General features: G+C 33.3%; 1 long non-coding RNA gene and 1 pseudogene across 1 annotated transcript; both read left to right on the plus strand.

Moving 5' to 3' along the window:
• The first annotated feature begins 17,826 nt into the window (after positions 1 to 17,826).
• On the plus strand, positions 17,827 to 18,631 carry LOC107893004 (uncharacterized). Its single transcript, XR_001682699.2, has 2 exons — positions 17,827 to 18,218; positions 18,307 to 18,631. It is a non-coding gene; the product is annotated as an uncharacterized lncRNA (long non-coding RNA).
• Positions 18,632 to 19,834: 1,203 nt separating this feature from the next.
• LOC107957847 (pentatricopeptide repeat-containing protein At4g01400, mitochondrial-like) lies at positions 19,835 to 21,519 on the plus strand (annotated as a pseudogene).
• The last annotated feature ends 2,272 nt before the right edge of the window (positions 21,520 to 23,791 follow it).

A 23,791-nucleotide genomic window follows, 5' to 3' on the forward strand; every position in this document is an offset into this window, starting at 1 on the left:
TGATCGATTATCCAGTAACAGTCAATTATTTAGTAAAATCAGATATTCAGTAGTAATTAAGTATTCAGTAACAGTCATTTATTCAGTGACAATCAATGATTCAGTAATGATCAATTATTCAGTAATATTCAATTATTCAGTAACAGTCAATTATTCGGTAACAGTCAATTATTCAGTAATAATCAGTTATTTTATACCTTTATTTGCCCCTATTAACATGACTATGACTCAGACGGATACACAGATCCAACTAACACACCAGTACGGCACATACTGCCTCATCGGCCAAAGCCAGAACAGTAATAGTAACAGTAGCAGTACGGTACACAGAGTACCTCATCGGAACAAATCTGGAACAGTAACAGTAACGATAACAGTAACAATATCCGACACACAAAGTGCCGAATCGATAACAGTAACCAGTAACAGCATTCGGCACATAAGTGCCTGATCAGTAAGCCGGCAAAACCCGTACTCTTCTATATCCTATGGTATGCCAACTATATTCGACTAGCCCGACTAGTTAATAGGGTATTTAATTCACTTTTCAGTTTTCAATTAATTTATATTTTAATTAATTAACTGTATATTTTCAATTCAATATAATTCCATTCACTTTTCACTAATAAATATTTAATTTCACAATAATCACAATTTTCTATCAATTTCATCACACTTCCAACTACATATATTTTCCAATATAACAAATATTTATTATTCAATTTCCACATCAATATTCATTTCAATTCAAACATTCATATATATATATTCATAAATCAATTCAATATAATCAATATTCAATCCAATTCAAATAATCATCTCAAAACACCTACTACATATATATATTAAATAATAAATCCAACAATTTAAGTATTAAGTTCGGATTATAGAAATACAAACCGTAGTTTCTGAGTTAACTCCCGTTGACTTTGTCTTGTCCTTTCTTAGCCGAGATTTCCGGTACCACATTGACTATGAAAGTAATACAATTCATAATCATTAATACATTACTAATTTATATCTTGAGTTACAGAATTCTAAATTAAGATCCGCTAATTTCTCTTGAAACTAGACTCACAAATCTTCTTACCATAAAATTTTTAGAATTTTTCGTTTAGCCATTAAGTACAGTTTATTCTTTAAATTCACTCCTGTTCTGTTGTCTGACTGTTCCGACCCTTTTTCACTAAAAATTAATTATCTCACAGTGCAGAACTCGAATAATATTCTTGTTGATTTCTCCTAAAAATAACTCATTAAGGATTCTAAAAATATAACTTTAAGCCTCTAATTATTTTTCTCCAATTTTTGGTGATTTTCCAAAGTCAGAATAGGGGAACCCGAATTCATTCTGACCTTCTCTTACAAAACTCATTATATCTCATAATTTACAACTCAATTGCTTCCATCGTTTCTTCTATAAGAAATTAAACTCAATAAGCTTTAATTAAATATTTTATTCATCTTATAATTAAATTTCTACAATTTTTGGTGATTTTTCAAACTTAGACTACTGCTGCTATCCCAAACAGTCTTAATGCAAAATGTTGATTTTCTACTTTAATTTCAATTTAAGCCTAACTAAATTCACTTACTTTTCTATCTTAATTCATACTTTATTTCTACTCAATTTTTAACCAAAATTAGACATAATTATCTATTTTTCATCATAAAACCATAATTTCAAAATTCTTTCAATTTAGTCCTTAAAGCATAAAACTTATGAATCACTTTACAATTCAATCATTATTTCATTTCTAACTTGAATTTCTATCAATTTAGCCCTTAATTCATCTTTTTGCTCAACAAGAACAATGTCTTATAATCAACTATCTTACAATAAATCAACTTAACTTCATCAAAACCTTGTTCTAAAGTTTCTAAAACATCAAAATTAAGTAAAAAGGGCTAAATTAACATACTTATTTAAACCTCAAGCTTCAAACCTTCAATTTTTCCTTTCTTCTTTCTTTTCTCCTTTCTTCTGCTTTTCGTTTTGCCTATTCTGTTTCTATTTCTATTCTTTTTTTTATTTCATTAAACCATTATATATATAATAACTTAATAATTATCTATTATAAAAATCTATTTAATAACAAATATTCTTTTAATATTTGTATCCATTTATAATATTACACTTGTCTTTCACTAATGTATTTATTATATAAATATCTTTTACTTAATAATAATATATAATTTAATAATGTACTTATATAATAAGTAAATATACATGTATTTTACAAATGTACATATACTAATATTACACATGTCACTATACATACCATACGCTTGTCAACTTTTTATTTATTTTTCACATAAAAATTTTATAATATAATTATTTAATTAATAAATACCTTTTATAAATAATTAATATCTATTAATACTTAACTACAAGCATTACAAGTGTATGTATTTTTTTATTAATACACTTGTACTCAATCATTACCACACATTTGTCTTACTTTTACTTATTTATCATATAATATTAATTTAATAATAATAAATACACTAATACATGTATTACAAATGTGTGTATTATATTTATTACACTTGTATTTTATTTTTGCCATATACTTAGATCTCTTTTTGGCTTATTTACTTATTTAGTCCTTTCAATTTTCTTTATTCTATAATTAAACTTTCACACTTCATTCAATTTAATCATTTTATCCAATTATCCTTAATTTAAGCTAGTTCACTTAATTAAACTCTAATTCACCACTCGATTAACTTCGTAAATATTTATAAAAAAATATTTACTAATCTATTTTTCAGAAACGGAGACCCGAAAATATACTTTTTCTGTAACGGTAAAATTTGGGTCATTACATGCTGTGTTGTCCACTAAGGTGTCGATATGGGGCAACGGGAAATTATCTTTCGAGCTGGCTTTGTTCGAATCCCTATAGTCTATGCACATCCGTATTTTTCCATCTTTCTTAGGGACGGGGGCAATATTGGCTACTCATTCCGAGTACTTAACTACTTGTAAGAAACCAGCATCGAATTGCTTCTTGACCTCCTCTTTTATTTTCAACAAAACATCAGGCCTCATCCTTCGAAGCTTTTGTTGAACTGACTTGCATTCTTCTTTGATGGGGAGCCTGTGTATCACAATGTCAGTACTTAGCCCAGGCAGATCTTGGCACGACCATGCAAAGACATCCTTGAACTCTTGGAGTAACTCAATAAGGTCCCGCTTTGTCTCTGTGGTGATGCGAGCTCTGATCTTTACTTCTTTCTTTTCTAGTTCATCTCCCAAGTTCACGACTTCTACTGTCTCTTTGTGAGGTAGAATCTGTTTCTCCTCTTGTTCTACCATCCTTAACAAATCAGGGGATAAGTTACAATCCCTGTCATCCTCAAAGTCCTGAAATCCCTCTAGACACATATCCCACTCAAAAGGAGACTCTGAGTTAGTAGCAACGTCGCTCATATCGTTGATATCTGGAGACCTGTTGTAGGAGCGAAGGAAGATACAAGGAACAAGAGAATCTAAGAATAATATAATGTATGGTATGATCATGAATGAAAGAATAAATGAATATTTGCATAGAATAAGACAAAATGATGCATTTCATTGAAATAACGATTTTGAACATAAGCCTATTTCACAAAAGGGACTCTTATTACTCCTAGGCCTAGAGCAATAAGTGTGTTTTGAACATTACTCTGTGTTAGTTCTAAAGGCTACAGGAATCTCTTCCGTAGTCCAATTATTGAGAACACTTCCCGGCTCATAAGGGCGAATGCCCGACAAATTCTCTACTCTAGTTCCTTCTTCGTATGTGGCGTTCATGTCCAAATTTTCCAACATTCCTTCCATGATTTCCTTTCTCGACGTCCCCCGCTCAGGGTGAATAACTCCTCCAGACACAAAAGTCTTCGATATATGGGGAAAGATCATCGGTTCCCATTCGATTTCTCCCCTGTTCAATCGCGCTCTCCTTCTCTCTTACTTCTTCTCCAGTTCCTTCTTTCTTTGTTTCGTGTCTGGCTTAAATCCTAACCCAAAACGGTCTTGTTTGTCCTTAATCATTGGTGCATTAATCCTTCCTTGGAGGTATCTCCCGAGTCCTCTTCCGAGTAGGGCCCCTTTCCCAACAGTTAGCCATAGTCCCATTCTTGTAGTCTCAGATAACCTGGGCATTGGATTCATATTTCCTTCGGTGATGAATGTCGCATTTACAAACTCTAAAAACTAAAAAGAGCATTTGATTACTTCATCATTTTCCTCTAGATATGGGGCGTCACTAGTTACTGTTGCGATGATGTCCTCTTCAGCATTGATTGTTACCAACCGACCTTCGATTACCAATTTCAATTTTTGGTGTAGCGATGAAGGGACTGCCCCTGATGAGTGTATCCATGGCCTCCCTAATAGGCAATTATATGAAGGCTTAACGTCTATGACTAGAAAATCTACCTCATACGTACTTGGCCCGATTAAGAGGGGTATTTCAATCCTCCCCATTACTTTCCTTTCAGTGCCATCAAATGCTCTCACTACATTTTGGCATGTCTTCATATGGGAACTATCCACTGGCAACCTATTCAGCGTAGATAGGGGTAGGACATTTAGTGTAGACCCATTGTCAATTAATACACCCGATAATGTATACCCTTTACAGCAAGTCGTGATGTACAAAGCCTTAGTCAATCTTCTGCCTCCTAGCGGTACTTTATCATCATTGAAGAATATGAAGTTATCGGCACTTATGTTGTTGACTAAGCGGTCCAGTTTGTTTATAGAAATATCGTTAGCAACATAAGTTTCATTCAGCACCTTCATCAATGCGCTGCAATGGGTTTCTAAGCTTAAGAGTAAGGCTAGTACCGATATACGAGCTGGTTGTTTGTGCAACTGTTCCACGACACTATATTCGCTGTGCTTTAGAAATTTTAAGAATTCATTTGCTTCTTTTTCCGTCACTGATTCATTAACAGTCGGTTCGAGTCCCGCCAGCTTCTCTTTCTTTTGCTCAATCGCCAATGATTTTCCTTTAACATACTCGACTTTTGTATTTGGGGTATCATAACGCCTTCCGCTGTGCGTATAAAAACCCTCGTCTTCACCTTCCTCTGATGTATTAACAGGGATCTCCTCTCCCGAGATCGTCACATTGCAGCTATAGTTCCACGGTACCCTTTTGCTATCTTTATAAGAGAAAGCAATGGGCTTCTGGATTACGACCTTTGGCGCAACTTGTGCCCCGACTTTATTAATTCTCAGATGTGATATGATAACCACTGGGTGGTTGACTTTGTAAACATCCTTCGTCGACCTTTCTTCTGAGGCACACACTTCTGTTCCTTCTAGGCTCCCGACATACTCGAAGAATTCTAGCTCCTTATTATCCATCAATCCTTGTACTAAAGCCTTGAATTCACTGCATTTTTGAATCTCATAATCCTCTTGATTATGGAACTCACAATAATTCTTTACTTCTCGGGATCTGACCCTTGAATTCTGTGTTATCAACCCTCTTTCCACCATTTTCTTCCATACTTCTTTCAGCGGGGTATACACTTCTGCAATATTTATCTTAATTTCTTTCCCTAAACTCTCAATTATCACATTTATCCCCTTATCCCCATGGTTGGTTAATTGATTATCTGCACTAGATGTATCATCAAATTTCATGATGCCCATGTTGATGAGTCTTTCAACCAATTTCTTGAAAATGGTGTAGTTTTCTATCGAGTGTCCTGTGACTCCCGCATGGTATTCACATTGGGCATTTGCGTCATACCATTTGGGGTATGAGGGTTGCATTGGCTTTAGATAGAAGGGAGACACGACATGTGCATCGAATAAACTTTGGTATAACTACTTCTACGTTATTGGAATAGGCGTAAATTGGAGTTTCTCCCTATTTTACTTTGTATTAGACTCTTGTCTGGTGGGCCCTACTGACCAGTGGTTTTCAATCTTGGTTGGCTTACGGTGATCGATTTCGAATATGTGCTCACATTATTTACCTCGTGCTCTTTCTTTCTCAGTGCTGACCTTTTGGCATTTTCTCCAGCCTCTATTTTCCCACACCTTATCATATTTTCTATCATTTCTCCAGACATTACTATGTCTGAAAAACTCTTAGTTGCGCTACCTAGCATGTGGTTAATGAAAGGTGCCTTCAGAGTATTAATGAAGAGCATAGTGGTTTCCTTTTCTAACAGAGGGGCTTGGACTTGTGTGGCCACCTCCCTCTATTGTTGGGCATATTGCCTAAAGCTTTCATTATGTTTTTTCTCCATATTCTATAAAGTGATTCTATCAGGGGCTATGTCCGCTACATGACCCTACTGCTTCATGAAAGCCTATGCTAGATCTTTTTATAAACCGATCTGGGTGCGACTCAGTTGGTTGTACCACCTAGAAGCGGCCCCAACCAGACTTTCTTGGAAGCAGTGAATCAATACTTGGTCATTATTGACATGGCCTGCCATTCGTCTACAGAATATAGTGATGTGAGCTTCGGAACAGCTAGTCCCATTGTACTTCTCAAATTCTGGAGTTTTGAACTTGGAAGGGAGTACCAAGTCCGAAATCAAACTTAATTCTTTAACATTAATTCCACTACGATAGTCGATGCTTTCCATTTCTTTAAATTTTTATTCTAACCATCTAAACATTTCTTCAAGTTCTTTCGGGAGTTCTACCCTTGTCTTTTCTGTTTCTGTTACTTCATCAAGATTGAGGACAAAAGGGTTAGTCGGGTTATCCCTTGGATTGGAGCCCGAGCCAGCCTGATAATTCATCGGTGCCGAAACACCGGCCTAAAATGGCTGGGGCCTAATTATGACCGATGGCCTTCTTGGGTACATATCAGGTTGTGTCTGAACGTCCGCTGGGGCAAAACCCGGAGGGTAGATAGGATCTTCATTATCATCTCCCGCATTGATCATGGGGTTTTTCCCTTTTTCTAATCCGCCAGCCAATAGACGCATTAATTGATACATCATACTTTTTTGGGACTTCAGCATCTGGTCCCTTACATCTTGTTGAATTCTAGCCAGCTGTTCTTGCATACGTGTTTGTAGTTGATCCTGCATCTCTTTTTGCATTTGCTCCAATCTCTCTAACCTTTGGTCCATTGCTTTTGTTTTTCCTCTTGTACCGTAACGATGTTCCAGGGTAACTGCCATCATTTTTAGGGTTTTTTGTGAGTTTTAGTGCGTATGATGCAATACTAATGCATGAATGCAATGAATGCAAAAAAGAAAAGGCGTTGATTATAATTCGATTTCATTAGAGTAACTTTTCTAGAAAACAAGTTTCTTTATATAAAACAGATTACATATAAGGCTTGGCCCTGATACTTAAGGCCTTGACCTGCCTAAAAAGCCAAGCTAGCTCTCGGCCTCGGTCCGATTCTGACTCATATTTTAAACTCAGCACATCAGCCTGTACTACTAACGTTTGTAAGTGATCAGCCACTTCTCGCACTTGAGTCAAAGCTTCACCCATGATGTAATCCTTGTTCTTGACCTGGTCTTGAGATTGATGAAGTTGCTCCTTCCTTCACTCGTTATTTACCTTAAGGAGTTCAATCTGAAATTCACGATTTTGCAGCACTATTTTAAGTTCTTCTATCTTCTCTTTTAATTCTTCGATTCTGCTCTGACTAGCTTTCAACTCGATTACAGAGTTACGCGTATGATACTAATACAAGGACCTCTCTAACTCTGATACCCGAATCTTTAACCCTTCCTTCTCGTTCTGGCTTTCTACCAAACTTCTTTTCAGAGACTTTCTCGAGCTTGAGCATCCCAAAATTTTTCTTCCCATTGGTTGGCTTTACTTTTCTCTTCTTTAACTTCCTGTCGCCACTGTTCAGATGTTTTTCCTAACCCAGCGGTCCTCATTGACCTTCGCAGCTTCTTGTAGTCTGTTTTCAAACTGTCCAAATCCTCTTCAGCCTTGTTTTTTTCCTTTTCTGAGTCTTTCAGCTTCTAGTTTCTAGACATCGACATCTAACCCCAGGTGCATTTTTTCTTCCTCCAATTGCTTGATCTTTTTTTCTAGTTCCCGACTCTTTCTCTCGAAATCTTGCCTGATGATTTCTAACTCAAATGGGATTACTTTCAAGTGTTCTTCCATTGACCAAGGGTTTCCTTGATCTGACGTAGGGATGTTGTCGTTAATCCTCTGATCCCACCACCAGTCATACTCAGGGGTAGTCATGGGATTGGCAGTAAACGTTTTCATTCTACGAGTCTGGTTCCATGCATTTGATATCTCGCGAACTTTCTTTTTGTAATTATTACCCGTGAATACGAACTCGCACTGAGCTAACCCGTATGTTGGTGGTGTAAACTGTCTGGATCTGTACTGTCTTAATACAAGCAGATGAACATAACCGACGGCTCCCCATATTCCTAACAAGGGAACCTAATTGAAATCTCCACATCAATATAATATTTCATCAAGAACCATCCACGGGGCTTTCCATTCAATGCCTTCCTCTTGCAAATTTTGAAGAACCGTCATCCAATTTTCTTCTGTAATATCATCTCGTCTCGGCGTAGCCACTAACTCTTTCAGTGGAGAGTAGTTTTCAGAGAAGATACGATACGAGACCTTTTCCACTTTCTAAAAATGGCTGTGGAACCAAGATAGCAAGAGCTGTACACACCCAATAAATCTCCCTTCGCCCATTCTTCGACAAGCATTCAATGATCCGAAAGTTTCAACCAAGATCGCGGGTACAAGTGTGACCCCTTTACTAAGCCTGTCAAAAAGATCAGAAACCGCCTCGTCTACATGCCCCAAAGCTTTGGGGAAGATAACCAGTCCATAAATACTCAAAGCAAACACATCTACCCTCTTCTTTCACATCGGGATGCACTAAGATTAGATCCCTCAGGTTCCTCCAAGGAATGCACTTACAATCTCCCTTTTGTTTGATCTGAGTTGTAACCCACTGTTTGCTCATCCCTGGGATGTTCATCAACTATTTTGAGAATGCTAGGACGTTGGTTGCTCTGGAATAAATTCTGTCAACCTGAATATTTGGGCAATGGAGCAAGGTCGTGTACTCTTCTATAGTAGGTACCAAATCTACCTTCCCGAAAGTAAAGCAGCTGTAAGCAGAATTCCAATATTGAGCTAGGGCTCGAAATAGGTTTTTGTCCACCTTGACATCGAACAAATAAGGTAAATCACCATAATGATAATAGAATAGCTGTTTGATCTCGTCATCTCGCTGACCCCAAATTTCTTTCATCTATTGGAGATTATTCTGAGTTACGCTGATCCGAGTAAAATCCCACAACTCTAACACGTACCTCTTGGTAAGACTATCATCTTTCTCTTGCTGTGTTGTCTCAGCCCATATCCGGATAGCCGTATTGTCCTCTACTTTATCAAAAAACCCCTTTTCTATGATAAGCTATCTATTTAGCAACCGAATGTGAATCAACACCTTTTGTGATGAAAATGCCTTGCAAATACAATCGAAGTAAAACAAAGCAAGTCAGTATTTCATACGCAGTTTACAACAAACAAGGAATAACAAACATAGCACTTGCTCAGGTAACCACTAAGGTTTCGGAGTGGCTCTACCTAGGGTGGGCTCTTAAGGCTCACTATATGGGGTTCGGTTCTAGAGTAAAGGTACCTGAACCAGCAGATTCTTCGATCTTCACCCATTATAGGCTCATACAGACCGAGTTTAGTTTAGGGGGATACATTTCCCTATGGCTGCACGGAGATGAAAATCTCACGAAGACATAGGTACAGATGTATCCCGAAAGTGATCCGCTATCCTGCACGGAGGTGAAAACCTCACGAAGGAATAGTTTCTCACTCCTACTTAAAGGGTGTGACCACAACGGTCATATAATGTAATGTGCAAGGATATATAAAAACTTGAAGCGGTTAAAGAAAATAGGAATAAAATGATGAAAACCGTAAGAAAAATGGGTGAAATGCAATGAAGGGATCGTATAACAAAACCAAATTTTTAATTTTCGACAAAAAGACAAAAGTTAATCAACTTGTGGCTTGACTCTCTTATTTGGGTCCCCAGCGGAGTCGCCAAGCTGTCGAAACCATTTTTTGAAAACGGGGATCGACTTTGGTTTTGGAAACGAAAACAAAAAAATAGGAGTCACCACCAATCTTTTTTGATGAGGTGTGATCGAGTCACCTTAAATTAATCATTTTAATAAAAGTTAAGATTTACTAAAACGATAATTTTTGGTCTACGAAAATCAGAAAATGAGTTCGGGAGTCAGTTACGCACGAGAGAGGATTAGCACCCTCAATACGCCCAAAAATTGGTACCTAATTGATTAATTAGTGTCTTAGTGTCGAAGATTGAAAACTTGAAAGACTTTGAAATACGATCCCTCTTTTGTAAAAAGCGCTCAAATGTTAAAGACCTTCTCGTCTCAAAGTGATGAAATGCCACATCCAGTAAGTTAGGACACGACATCTTGAACTTTTGAAGATGAGCTTGCCTTTTTTATTTAAAATTCGTGTATTTTACCCCTTTTTAAAAGGATATTCGATTATTTAGGGTAAACGAGAAAAATCAAAACCTAGTAAGTTAGGGCACGATATCTCGAACTTCTAAATACCGAATATTGCCTTTGTTTACAAAAATCTTATCTCGAGGTAACAAGATGTCATATCCAGTAAGTTAGGAGACAACACCTCGTATCTCCTAGAATAAGTATTTTATTCAAAATTCGTGTTGCGATTTTAAAAGAATATTCTGTTATTTAGATTAAATGAGAAAAATTGAAACCCAGTAAGTTAGGGCACAATTTTCTCGAATTTTCTAAATACAAAGCTTGTTTTATTTTAGAAAACACAATTGTATGCGTGAGTAAAAGACTAATGTAATCATAATTTCATGGTGAAATGAGAAAACAAATTACAACATTAATATGCATAATAAAATAATAATAACAAAGCTGATGATATAAACACAATAATAATAACGAATAACATAAACTTGCAGATATATAGAGACATATATGAATAAACGAATAAATATAATGAGATAATGAAAATGAGAACAAAACGAAATAAAAATGAAATAAATACGATGATAAATGAAATAACAAAGTAAATTATAATGTAAATTTAATTTTGAATCGGGGATAAGCAAATGAACATATGAGTAAAGAAATAGTGAGTGGAATTGTTTTTTTTCTTTTTTTTAAATAATAATAATAAGGATAATAATAAATATTATGTAAAATGTGCAACAAAACTTGTAATTTAAGTAAAAAATGATAAAATAATAATAATGGTATAAATATAAATAAGTATTATATGAAAAAAAATAATGATACAAAATAATAATAAATTCAAAGTTTTAAATTACATAAAAATATAAACGAATAAATAATAAAATAATAAAATAGAATCAACATATTATATAAAAACGTATATATATATATAAAACTATAATAATAATAGTAGTAGTTATAATAAAAGTAATAATAATACTAAATATAATAATAATAGTATTAGTGATAAAATAATAGCGATAAAAATAGAAATAATGACAATAACAATAAAGAGTAATGGTAATAATAATAATAATGAAAATAAGAGTAATATTAGTAATACATTAAATTACAATAGTAAAGTAATAATAATAATATTAATAGTAATAATACAAGTAATAAATATTTTAAAGTTTGGAATGATGTAAATATATATATATATAGAAATAAATAATATATAATAGTGAGGAGTGAAAATAAATTAATGTATTTAATGAGTAATAGATAAAAAAATAATATAATAATAATATAATAGTAATAATAAAAATGGTGATAATACTAACAAAAAATAGTGAGAGCAAAATAATGATATTAGTACATAAATATAAATAAAGATATGGTACTTTAAAATAAAATAATAATAATAATAATATAGATAGATAAGTTAGATAAAATAAATATAGGTGAAAGTATACTAATAATAATAATACCATAGTAATAATGATAATAAAAATTCAGTAATAATACTAACATGTTAAATAGTAAAACAAATAGTAACAGTAATTTAAAAATGATAATAGTAGTAAAATAAGATGATAATAATAATAATAATAATAATATATTATGAAAATAAGAGTAATAATAACATCTTAGATTAATTAATTTAACATAAATATCGAAAATAACAAAAAAAGGGACCAAATTGAACTTAAAACAGGGATTTGGGGCGAATTTGAGATAAAGGGAAAGGGGGAGACCACATTGAAAGGTGCGGACAACATGGAGGGACCAGATGAGGAAATATTCCCTCCCTCCAAAACGGCGCCGTTCGCATAGGTATTAAAATGAAACGGAAATAAAATTCTAGGGGAGAAATTAAAAGTAAAGAAAAATTGGATTAAAACATAATAAAAATGCGGAAGGACCCCGCGCGCAATTATCCTATTTGTAGCGAAAACACGCGGATCCTCAGGTATCGGGTCGGGTCGCGTGCGGGTCAAGTGAAACGACGCCGTTTTGACGCTCAGATACTAGGCACAAAACGGTGTCGTTTTATCCTCCTATAAAAGCTAAGTTTTTTTTTTAATTTTCATTTCTCCTCTGTGTTTTTTTAAAAAAAGTTTGAATGCTCTCCCACCTCTCTGGGTAAACCCAGAAGTCGGCCAAGTGGGGTCGTCGGACCGCCGCAAGGTCGCCGCCGACCTCCCGGTGGCCGGAACTCCGAAAGGTACTTTTTTTATTATATTTTTTTTTGTGTTTTTTATGAGCTTTTAATATATTTATATATGTGAGGGACTAGATTTAAAAAATAGAAAGGAAAGAAAAAAATAAAATAAATAAAGTCACCTTAGGTTTTTTCGGTTTTGATTTTGATATTTTGAGTCTCCGATCTGGGACTATTCTCCTGATTTGTTATTATTTGCTTTGAATCACTATTTTTTTTTATATTCAATGTCTCTAAAAAAAATCTACAATGATTAAAAGGCTTTATATAGCCGTTTACAAAGTATATCTGTTCAACTACTTGTCATTTCTCTTTAATTCTTGCAGGTGCAACTTGAGCGTGGCACAATGGTGGTGAAACAGGTGGTATGGGCAATGGGACAGGTTGGCCGAATGCCCTAGGTGCGGCGCACCTAGGGTTTGGAAAATCTGATTCTTCACTTTTTTGTTTTCTGTTTAAGGGCTAGGGCTAGTTTGGGCTTAAATTGGGCTTATGTAATTTATTTGGGCTGAGGTTTGATTTTGTAATTGAATTTTGGGTTATTTTAATTCGGGCCAAAATTGGGCCTCAACAGTTGCAATCTTTGGGATATGGCCTGCATAGGGCCCTTTGGAGAGTACTCTAGAAGTTATCAATGTTATTGAAAGTGCGCTTGTTCGTTTGTCGTGTATCAGATGAAATTCTTCTGACTTACGTTAAGATTGCTACCTTTAATGACCTCCCTAACCTGGTGTGTGGGCGGTGCGATAATGAGCGCAAGACAGCCTTGCATGCGCTGGGGGACTGCCTTACATCTCATGTCTATACATGCTTTTATGGGAACCATGAAATGTTCGCAATTAATGAAGTTCTTAATGGGTACCTGACCCCACCACACATGACATCCAATTTTGCTCGTTCCTTGCATGAGGAATTTAGACTTCTTAATTTGCTCAACCGGCCCATATTGCCAAGACAACCGCGAGAGGAGCGCTGGTGTGCGCCAAGCATGGGGACTGTGAAGATAAATGTGGACGCGGCTTGGGATGTGGAATCACGGGAGGCTGATATTGGTTGTGTAGCACGCCACAAGGATAGCTTGGTCTTAAAGGCCTTGCGCGGCATGTTTCCTCATGTTGGGACGCATATTGGGGCTTGAATATGCGCAGGCTATGAACTTTATAAATATTGTTATTGAATCTGACTCTTGCTTTGTTATTTCGAAATTTTTTCATGATACTTTGGACTTCACTCATTTGGGTCAATTTGTTTCTAAGGCCCGTATTTTGTATTCGAATTTTGATTCTTTAGATTTTCATTTTGTTAATAGGGCAGGTAATAATGTTGCCGATAGGAGTATTCGCATGGGCTTATTATATGTACATAAGAAGTGTTTTGGTGTGAATTGCCCCCATAGGCTCCACGATCTTATTATTGCAAACACCTTATGATGAATGAAACTGCCGCAAGCCTTTATCCATACAACTGCATATAGAAGTAAGTTCCAGCCCATTTTTTTTTCCTTTTTTTAACATAATAACATTATGGGTAAATTTTAATTCCAATCCCTCTATTTTTAGATTATAAAAATAGTTAAATTTCAATTTGATCTCTACATTTCACTCAAATTTGAGATTTAATCTATATACTTTAATTCTGACATGATTTGATGATGCCTCAACTTTTATTATGCCATTAGTTTGTCTAAATACTTTATTCTAATTAAAACGATGATGTGAATTTTTAAGAATCGTTAGCACCGTTAAAATTCTTATTAAATTCAAGTTTATTACAATGTTATTTTTTTTGTTACATGGATATCAAGTTTATTTTAAGGCTGCTTGTGGAATAAAACAACACCCTTTACTAATTTACCAAACAATTTTCTAATATAAATTCAACACTTATAAAATGTAGCAGTAAAAATTTACTACTTAATTTTTCGATTTATCAAACACATCCTAAGTAAGAAATATGGAGGAGGAGATGTACCTACACTACAAACAAATTGTTATATAGTGACAATTCAATAGCTGTCACTAAAAATAAAAGTTCAATTGATATAGGTCTAGAAACCCTATACCAATGGTCAAAAATGCTATTTTGACAAAAAAAATAACTGTTAGTACATGTAACGTCAGTATAGACTTTGTAAAATAAAAAATTTGACAGCCGAAATTTGTCTAAATTTCTGTACTGACGGTCCAAATTTAGCAAAAGCAAAAATTGTCAATATAAATACCGTACCTTATAGTTGATTTGCTAATACCTATACCAACATTTCATTCCATTGGTATAGGTTTCAAGTATCAAGGTGCATGCTTAACATATAGCGATGTTAGTAACTATCAGTAAAGAGTCATATAAGTGAATTTACAATTATCTCTTTCGATTTATATTAACAGTATAAACTGTCAATAAGTGTTCTATGAATGGAATCTCCAATTTGCCCTTAAACATATAGTGATAGTCTTAATCGCAATAAAGGTTTTTATTAACATAAATTTACCATCTTATAAAATCCAATTACTAATATTTTGATCTGTCTATAATATTAATTGATATCTTCCAGCTCAAAGTCTCTAAATAATTCTCTCTTAATAATAATAAAAATAATAATAAAGCTCAAAAACAACGACAGCAACATACTAGCTTAGATAATATCAATTTTGTTTGCCCCAGCCAAATTTTGTTAAAAGCAAAGCTTAAAGAGCATAGGATTTCTCTAGGAACAAGTTAAAAGAAATGCTTAAAGATGCAAACAAAAGCTTACATACATGATATTGAAATTCATCAAGATATATATGAAAGTCAGTTATGCAATCGCACATTTGAGTGTTTATCAGGACTTGCTTACGTACAGGTTTCAAAATCAAACAGTACCAATGGAGAATATAACAAATCTAGGATGACCATTTTTTATTAATCCAAGTTAATAAAATATAGCGTTCATTCTGTCATGTAGTACCTAACAAAACTAATAAGCCATTAGCGGACAAAAAAGGCTTTTTGTACAATGGATAATGGAGACACTACATCAAAACAGGTTTTTAGCGGCCTTTTTTGCAGCGTTTTAATAAAAAACGCCACTAAAAACAAGCATTAGCGGCGCTTTTCAAAAACGCTGCTATAGGTTGACAATTAGCGGCGCTTTTAGAAAAAATGCCACTTTAGGTTGAACATTAAAGCGCCGCAAAACAATAAACTCATCGTCTTTGTTTTTTGTTGAGATTTAGTGGCTTTAGCAGCGCTTCTTAAAAACGCCGCTAATGCTGACTTATAGCGGCCTTCTTTTAAAAAGCGCCGCAAAAAATCAATCTACCGAAAAAAAACTAAACACAACGGCGTAGTTTTTTAGCTTTAGTTGCTTTAGCGGTGCCTTCTTGCAAAACGTCGCTATAGATCGATCTTTTGCGGCACTTTTTTGAAAAACGCCGCTATAAGTCAGCATTAGCGGCGTTTTTAAGAAGCACCGCTAAAAGTATAATCTATTTTTAATTGAATATTTAAATTCTTAAAAAAAATAATGACACTTAGAATAATTTTAAAAGTAAAAACATAGGAAAATATTTATTAAAATACTATTATTTAAAATAATTTTAAAGTTTATTGGTATATGACTAATTGTTTTTTTATTTATATATTAAATATTTTCTTATATAATTTTAAAAGAGATAGTATTAATTTTAAAATATTGAATAATTATCATTATAGTTTAGTGTTTATGATTTGGGGTATATGGTTCAATTTTTAAGGTTTAGGAGTTACTATTTTAAGGGTTATGAATTATGTAATTTAGGGTACTTTAGGGTTTAATAGTTGGAGTTTAAGATTTAGGGGTTAGAGGTTAAGAATTAGGGGTTAGGAGATAAGGAGTAGGGGTTATGGGATAAGGATTAGGGGTTAGGGGTTAGGGGTTAAGGGTTAAGAGTTTATGGTTTAGGGGTTATAGTCTAAGGTATATGTATTGTGATTTAGGGTCTCGAGTTTAGAGTTTAGGGTTTAAGGACCAGTTAGGGGTTAGAGGTTTAGGATTTTGATTAATTATTATTTTTTAATTTATATATTAAACGATTTCTTATATAATTGTAAAAGAGATAATATTAATCTTAATATATTATAAAATTATATATGATTATAATTTAAATTATTTCAGAGATAATAGATAAACTTTATATATATTAAATGGTTTAGGATTTAAGGTTTACGTGAAATTTGTTAAATGATGAAATTTTATACAATCAATTAATGATTTTATATATTTAAAATCATTTAATCTAGACCATTTGAAATTTTGATAATTATCAGAATTTAAAAAAAACATTGATAAATAAATAAATAAAGTGACAAAATTTGATATGGATAGGTAACTATATCTACTTAATAACATTATAAACACATAAAACCCAAATTATATTAGAAATTGAAATATAAGGATTAAATATTAAGCATATTTAAAAGATAAAAACTGAAAATTATCTACTTCCGTAAAATGTAAAAAAGAAGAAGAAGATTAGTATGTACCATATATCAGCAAGAGATAAATCTTTTAAACTTTAATTCATAATATTAGGATTAAATTATACCTAGTTATCATCATATTAACATTTATCATCATTAGTATTAATAATTAAAATCATTAATCTAAAGAATTAATTGAATGAAGAATTCAATTCAAATTAATTCCTCTACACTTAATTTATATAAGTTAAATTTAAACTTAAAATTTCAAAGTTATCATGCAATAGAGATATATTATTAAATATTGACTATCATAAGTTAATTATTTTGGCTACCAAATTATAACAAATAAAAATAAAATATAAAAATTAAGAGATTAGTGGCGTTTTTCCAAAAAATGCCGCAAAAAAATAGTATAGTTTAAAGAAAATGGCGTCGTTTTAGTTGGATATTTAGGGGATTAGCAACGTTTTTCTAAAAACATCGCGAAAAAAGTTTATAGTTTAACAGAACGGCGTCGTTTTAGTTGGATAGGGGATTAGTGGCGCTTATAAAAAACGCCGCAAAAAGAATTAAAGTTTATGGAAACCACGTCGTTTTAGTTGAATATATAGGGGATTAGCGGCGTTTTTTGAACGCCGCAAAAAACATTAATGCTTAAAGAAAACGGCGTCGTTTTTGTTGGAGATTAACGGCGCTTTCTTAGAAACACCACAATAGATAGCTTTTAGCGGCGCGTTTCTAAAGCGCCGCAAACGGTCAAAATACTTTTGCCGAAATGGTGTCGTTTTAATTTGTTAAATTTCATTTCTTTCATGCCCGACAGCCTTAGGCTTTTCCCCCAAAACACCAAATCAGTTTTCCCCTAAATTCACATAAATGGTGTCATTTTTTCCACCCTTTTATCCCCAAAAACATACCTAAAAAGTTTAAGTGTTTTCCCCCTAAAATTTTCCCCCTAACCCTAAATTTTCAGCAAATCCAAACCCAACCCATCTCTCCATCGCCGGACCCGAACATCTGTTGCATCGCCATCGACTCGACCATCTGCTGCGTCACCGTTGCACTCCTCTGCTGCAACTAATCAGTAAGTCGAAACCCTCACTCAGCTATTTCACCCATCTTCTTCTCGGTTCTCATTTTATTGGTTTGATGCTTTCCGATTTTTGTAACAGGGAATTGAAACCTGGGTTAGAGAAATTACTGGTGAAGGAATTCACAATCTTCTGCAGCAGCTTCACCTGCTACTTCATCATCATATTTACTTTCGGACACTGAATAGAAGAGAAAGGGGAAGAAGGGAAAGATAAAGGGTACGCTTTTTTGGATTATTTCTTCTTGTGTACCATAAAGACTTGCTTTTTTGTTCATCTTTCGTATATGTTCTCGTTTTTGTTTTGCTACTTAAATGACTTAATATATATATGATTTGTTATTGTATCGAGATGGACATAGTAAAATACAGAGAAATTGAATAAAGATTTTTACTAATCTTGGCAATTTGGTTTCTGCCTTGTACATTCCCATCAACTTTATTCTGAAATGAATCTCTGTGATATATTGATATATTTTTACTTGTATGGTCTTTGAAGCTTGCATTAGCATAAAGCATGATAATTTCTATACAATTTTCTGTTTGATTTTGAAGCAGTATCATTTGCAATTATGGCAAGTATGTTAAAAAAGCCTTAATCTCAAATTGTAACCAGCTGAGTTTAGTATTTGCTGCTGATATAAATGAGTTCACACTTTCCAATTTTTACCTTCTGATGGTATAATCTGTGATATGAACTTATTCTAACCTTCTAAGTTTTTCAAAGTCTTGGATGATGTAAAAGTATGATGAAATTTTGTGTGCAAGGAAGGGAACCTATATTTGTTAGTAGGTTAAAATATGCTTCAATTCCTTGGAATTTAATCTTTCTATTTTTATTTCTAAGTATGATGTTTGCTGTTTTTGTGCTTGTCTAATCTTGATGTTCTCCTAGTGCCATAGGAGTTTAATGCTTTACTGCTTATTGTGCACCTATTGTGTCTGGGTCGTTAAATCTTTGCTCAACGGCTTGAGTTGACAGAAGCTCAAGAAAGTTCGTTGTATTTGGCAAAAATCAGTGTATTTGGGCTACAAATAAACATAAAATTGGGCCAAACAAATAAAAAATAATATAATAACCCAAAACATTATATGAAACCCTTTTAGGTGGTTTTTAATTGATTTAACTACTTATTTCTGGTTTTTTTAATGCTTACGAGCGATTCAATGTTAATCTAATTTAATGGTAGTTGTTGTCGTGTTGGACAAATCGATTTCAATTGGTATGTAGTGTTTTATAATTGGTACAAATAATTTCTATATTTTATAATACATATTTAAAATTTTATCTATATATTTTAATATGATTCATACTAAATCAAAGCATACATGTAGTAAATTTCACTTGGAAAAAAAATCAGATAAATGAATAATTGAAAAGGATAGAAATATAAAATAAATAAAAAATATAAATTTTTATTTTTATCTTTTTTTTATAAAGTTGAAAAATTAAAAACATAATATTTAAAAGGGTAAATTACACCAACAGTCACTCAACTTTGGGGTAGCTGGCAAAACAGTCACCTTAATTTCATTTCAGTCACTCAACTTTGAAAAAGTGATAAAACAGTCCTTTCCGTCACAGACGTCACGGTAAAGTGACATGACAGATGACAGCCTCCAGTTGGCCGGTTACCACCAATTTAATAGCCCTATCAGCACCAATTTAGGGTTTAAAAAGAGAAAAAGAAGAAAAAAAGAAGAAGAAGAAGAAGAAAAAGAAGAAGAGGAGAAGAAAAAGAAGAAGAAGAGAAAAAATAGAGATGTATCCAGTTTTCCAATCAACGGCAACCGTCGCTGTTGCCAATAACTTCCCCTACGTGAGTCTTGAAACTGATATCCGCCTAATTCGACCCTCTCCTCGCTAAAGAAATCTTCGATGTTGCCACCACCCAACCCAGTTTTTGTCATTCTTACTCTTCCTTCCTCATCCTCATCCTCATTCTCAAACTCGGTGGTTCCAAGCACTTCTATCTTGTCAACAACCTTCTCGTTCGTCTCAAATCCGATCAAAATCTATGTCGACTCTCTTTTCTTACCTCATCAAAATCTATGCTGAAGTTGATTTATCCCAGAAAGCTCTCAATGTGTTCTACAAAATGCTTGAATTCAATGTTAAGCCTTTACCCAAACACTTAAATCATATCCTCGAGTTGGTTGTTTCTCATCGTGACTTCATCATGCCTATTTTTAACCTTTTCAAGATTGCCTATAAATACGGTGTTTTCCCCAATACCAAATCTTACAACATTTTGATGGGTGCATTTTGTTTGAACGGGGACTTAAGTATTGCGTACAAACTGTTCAAAAAAATGTTTGAGAGAGGTGTTATGCCTGATGTCGAGTCTTATAGGATATTAATGCAAGGAGTATGCAAGAAGAGTCAAGTGAATAGAGCTGTAGATTTGTTAGAAGATATGTTGAATAAAAGATTTGTACCAGATTCATTGAGTTATACTACTTTGTTGAATAGTTTGTGTAGGAAGAAGAAGCTTAGAAAAGGAAGAGCTATGGATGCTGTTAAGGTTTTTGCACAGCCATTACAGTGGAAGAAATCATAACAACTGTTGAGAAATTTTATATTTCAAGATAACTTTAAGCTTGGATATCAATGGTATCGCCCTTGTTTATACCACTGCAACTTTAGCTGCTGCTACGACAAGTTGCCTGCTTGTCATCACTTTTTTCTTGGTTGTGTTACTTGTGTAAATTATACCATCAGTGGCCAATGACAAGAGACGAATTTTAGGTTAGCAGAGAATCATTATTAGCCAACCAAACAAGAGCGTTATTTCTAGATGTGCTGTAATACCAAACAGAGAAAGTGTAGAGATTTGTAGAAGAACTCATTGACTTAAACCTAGCAGCGAAGACTTTGTTTCAACAGATAAGAATTTTTTTTTGAGATGAAGTCCATGGGAAATTCAAGAAATTGAAATATCGATATTGCCGGGACAACAATGGTAGAAGGTTACAAAGGAAGAGGCAAAGAATCAGACCCGGCCAAATTTAAGCAAAGAAGATTTTTTTTACAATCTCTTCTTTTTCTTCTTCTTCTTCTTCTTCTTCTTCTTCTTCTTCTTCTTCTTCTCTGTTATTAACGTTATTTTTTTTTTCAATTTTTTCTTAAATTGGGTGGGTTTTACTGTGTACATCCAACGTGGCAAGTTAACTTGCCACATCAGCTGGTTAACTTGCCACATCAGCAGTCCCGTTAACCCCCTAATGGAAACTGTTAATCGGTGACTGTTTTGTCACTTTTTTATAACGTTAGTGACTGTTTTGTTATTTTTTAAAAGTTGAGTGACTGATATGAAACCTAGGTGACTGTTTTGTTAGCTACCCCAAAGTTGAGTGACAATTAGTGTAATTTACCCTATTTAAAAATTTGCATAATTTTAAGTTAGTTTACATCTCTTTCTCATTTTCTTTTCTTTAACTTTTTTTTCTTATCAAATACGTTCAAAATTTATTTTTTTTACAACTTTTTCACCTTTAATGCTTTAGTGCTTATTGTGCACCTGTTGTGGATGTTTGTTTATGCATTGCTCTTAATGTTATTAGCTATGTATCACCACTGGTAACAATTCTAAATTTGACCTTGAGTGCATTAAATTTAATTGGACTCGATAATTGTTTTAGTTGCATTTTGGTTTCACCCCTATGTTATCATGGCATGGACTTAGTATTTTAGAACTATAATTAATAATGTGTACTAGTGATGTCCTGATGAGAGGAAGAAAGAAGAAAATACATTAATGGATCATGTTTTTAACTTATTTAATTCTTCTTTATCCTTAGATTATTTTCTAATTTCATGGTTGTTCATTGTTTGCAGGTGTAATTTAACTTGTTGGAATCGACGCTACCATCCAATTTACAATCTGTAAGAGGTATGTATGTTTAGTATAGGCTAAATCTTTATTTGATGTCTCCCCATTGAAATCTGACATGTATTCCATTAGGTATATACCTTTCTCGGCATTGAGATTAAAATTGACAGTTTCTAGATATCACACACATGTTTGCACATGTAAACCAACTTCCACTTCATTTGCCTCGCTTCGCTTGGGATCTTTGCTACTGGTTCCAATGCGTATGCTCTTACTTGCATTAATACTGTAAAAGGGATCATTTCTGCTCAATTTGAAACCTTTTAATAATATTATACCTCTACGTGTATGCTTGCCACGTGAATTTTTTCTACCTTATTTTTGTAATTTTTGATTTAATATTTCTATATTTCTATCACGATTTTTAATAAATTAAATATTCCCATACGTTTTATCACAAATATTATCGTTCGTTTTATCATTTAAGTTAAACTTTTTATTCAAAATAAATCATAGCTTTTAAGCTAAATACGGATTTTCACACTATGCTTTAACATGTACTTAAGAAAAGATGACTTGTAAAACATAAATTTGGATTAATAAAAGTAAAAGACATGTCTATATTAAAGCAAAAGACATGTTATTTTAATTATTATAATTTGGATTAATTTATGTAAATATTATTTATTTAATATAATTTGGATTAATTTATTTAAATATTATTTAATTAATATAATTTGGATTAATTTATTTAAATATATAAGAATTTATACTGCATAAATTATTAATGTGCAAAATTTATAAGATTTTAAAAATATATATACTTGAATACATCACTAGTACTTAAAATATATAATTGAACTTACATAACTCACATAACTTACATAACTTATATAACTCACATAACTTACATAACTTATATAACTCACATAACTCACATAACTTACATAACTCACATAACTCACATAACTCACATAACTTACATAATACATAAGTAGATAGCATATCATAACTTACATAACTTAATTATACTTATAAATAAACAACTTACTCGTGTAATTTATTGTCAAGTTTAGACTGCAAGAACTACGACATGGATAGGAGTTCGATGAAATTGTCAAGGGTAAGCAATGCCTATCGAAATGGAGTACAAACTTTTCTAAATTTTGCATTTCAAAATGCAAGCCAAGAGAAAATGATTCCTTGCCCGTGTAAGAAGTGTGGCAACATCAATTGGCATTTTCGTGAAGTTGTTTACGAACATCTAATTGTTGATGGTTTTATTCGGGGGTATAAAAAATAGATTTTCCATGGAGAGTGTACATCTAGTGGAACTTCTTCAACGATTAATCTGACTTATCCTGATACTGATTACCACCAGTATGTTAGACAAGATGACATGGAAGGTATGTTGCAGGATGCATTTAATATGCATAGTCATGGTGAGAAATCGTTTCCACCTGACTTTATTACATCCGATGATTGTGATATTGGTGAAAATGTTTTTTGCGAAACGGGAACAAGTGCACCTGATGAGGAGCCAAATGAAGAAGCGGCGAAGTTTTACAATTTACTTAATGACATGAACGAAGAACTTTACGAGGGACCAAAATATTCGAAATTGTTCTTCTGCATTCATCTATTTCACTTAAAATGTTTGGGAGGGTGGACCGGAAACTCTTTTACAATGCTGCTAAAGTTTCTGAGAGAGATGTTTTCGTTTACAAAAATCCC

Source organism: Gossypium hirsutum, chromosome A11, assembly GCF_007990345.1.
Source record: "Gossypium hirsutum isolate 1008001.06 chromosome A11, Gossypium_hirsutum_v2.1, whole genome shotgun sequence".
Taxonomy (NCBI): domain Eukaryota; kingdom Viridiplantae; phylum Streptophyta; class Magnoliopsida; order Malvales; family Malvaceae; genus Gossypium; species Gossypium hirsutum.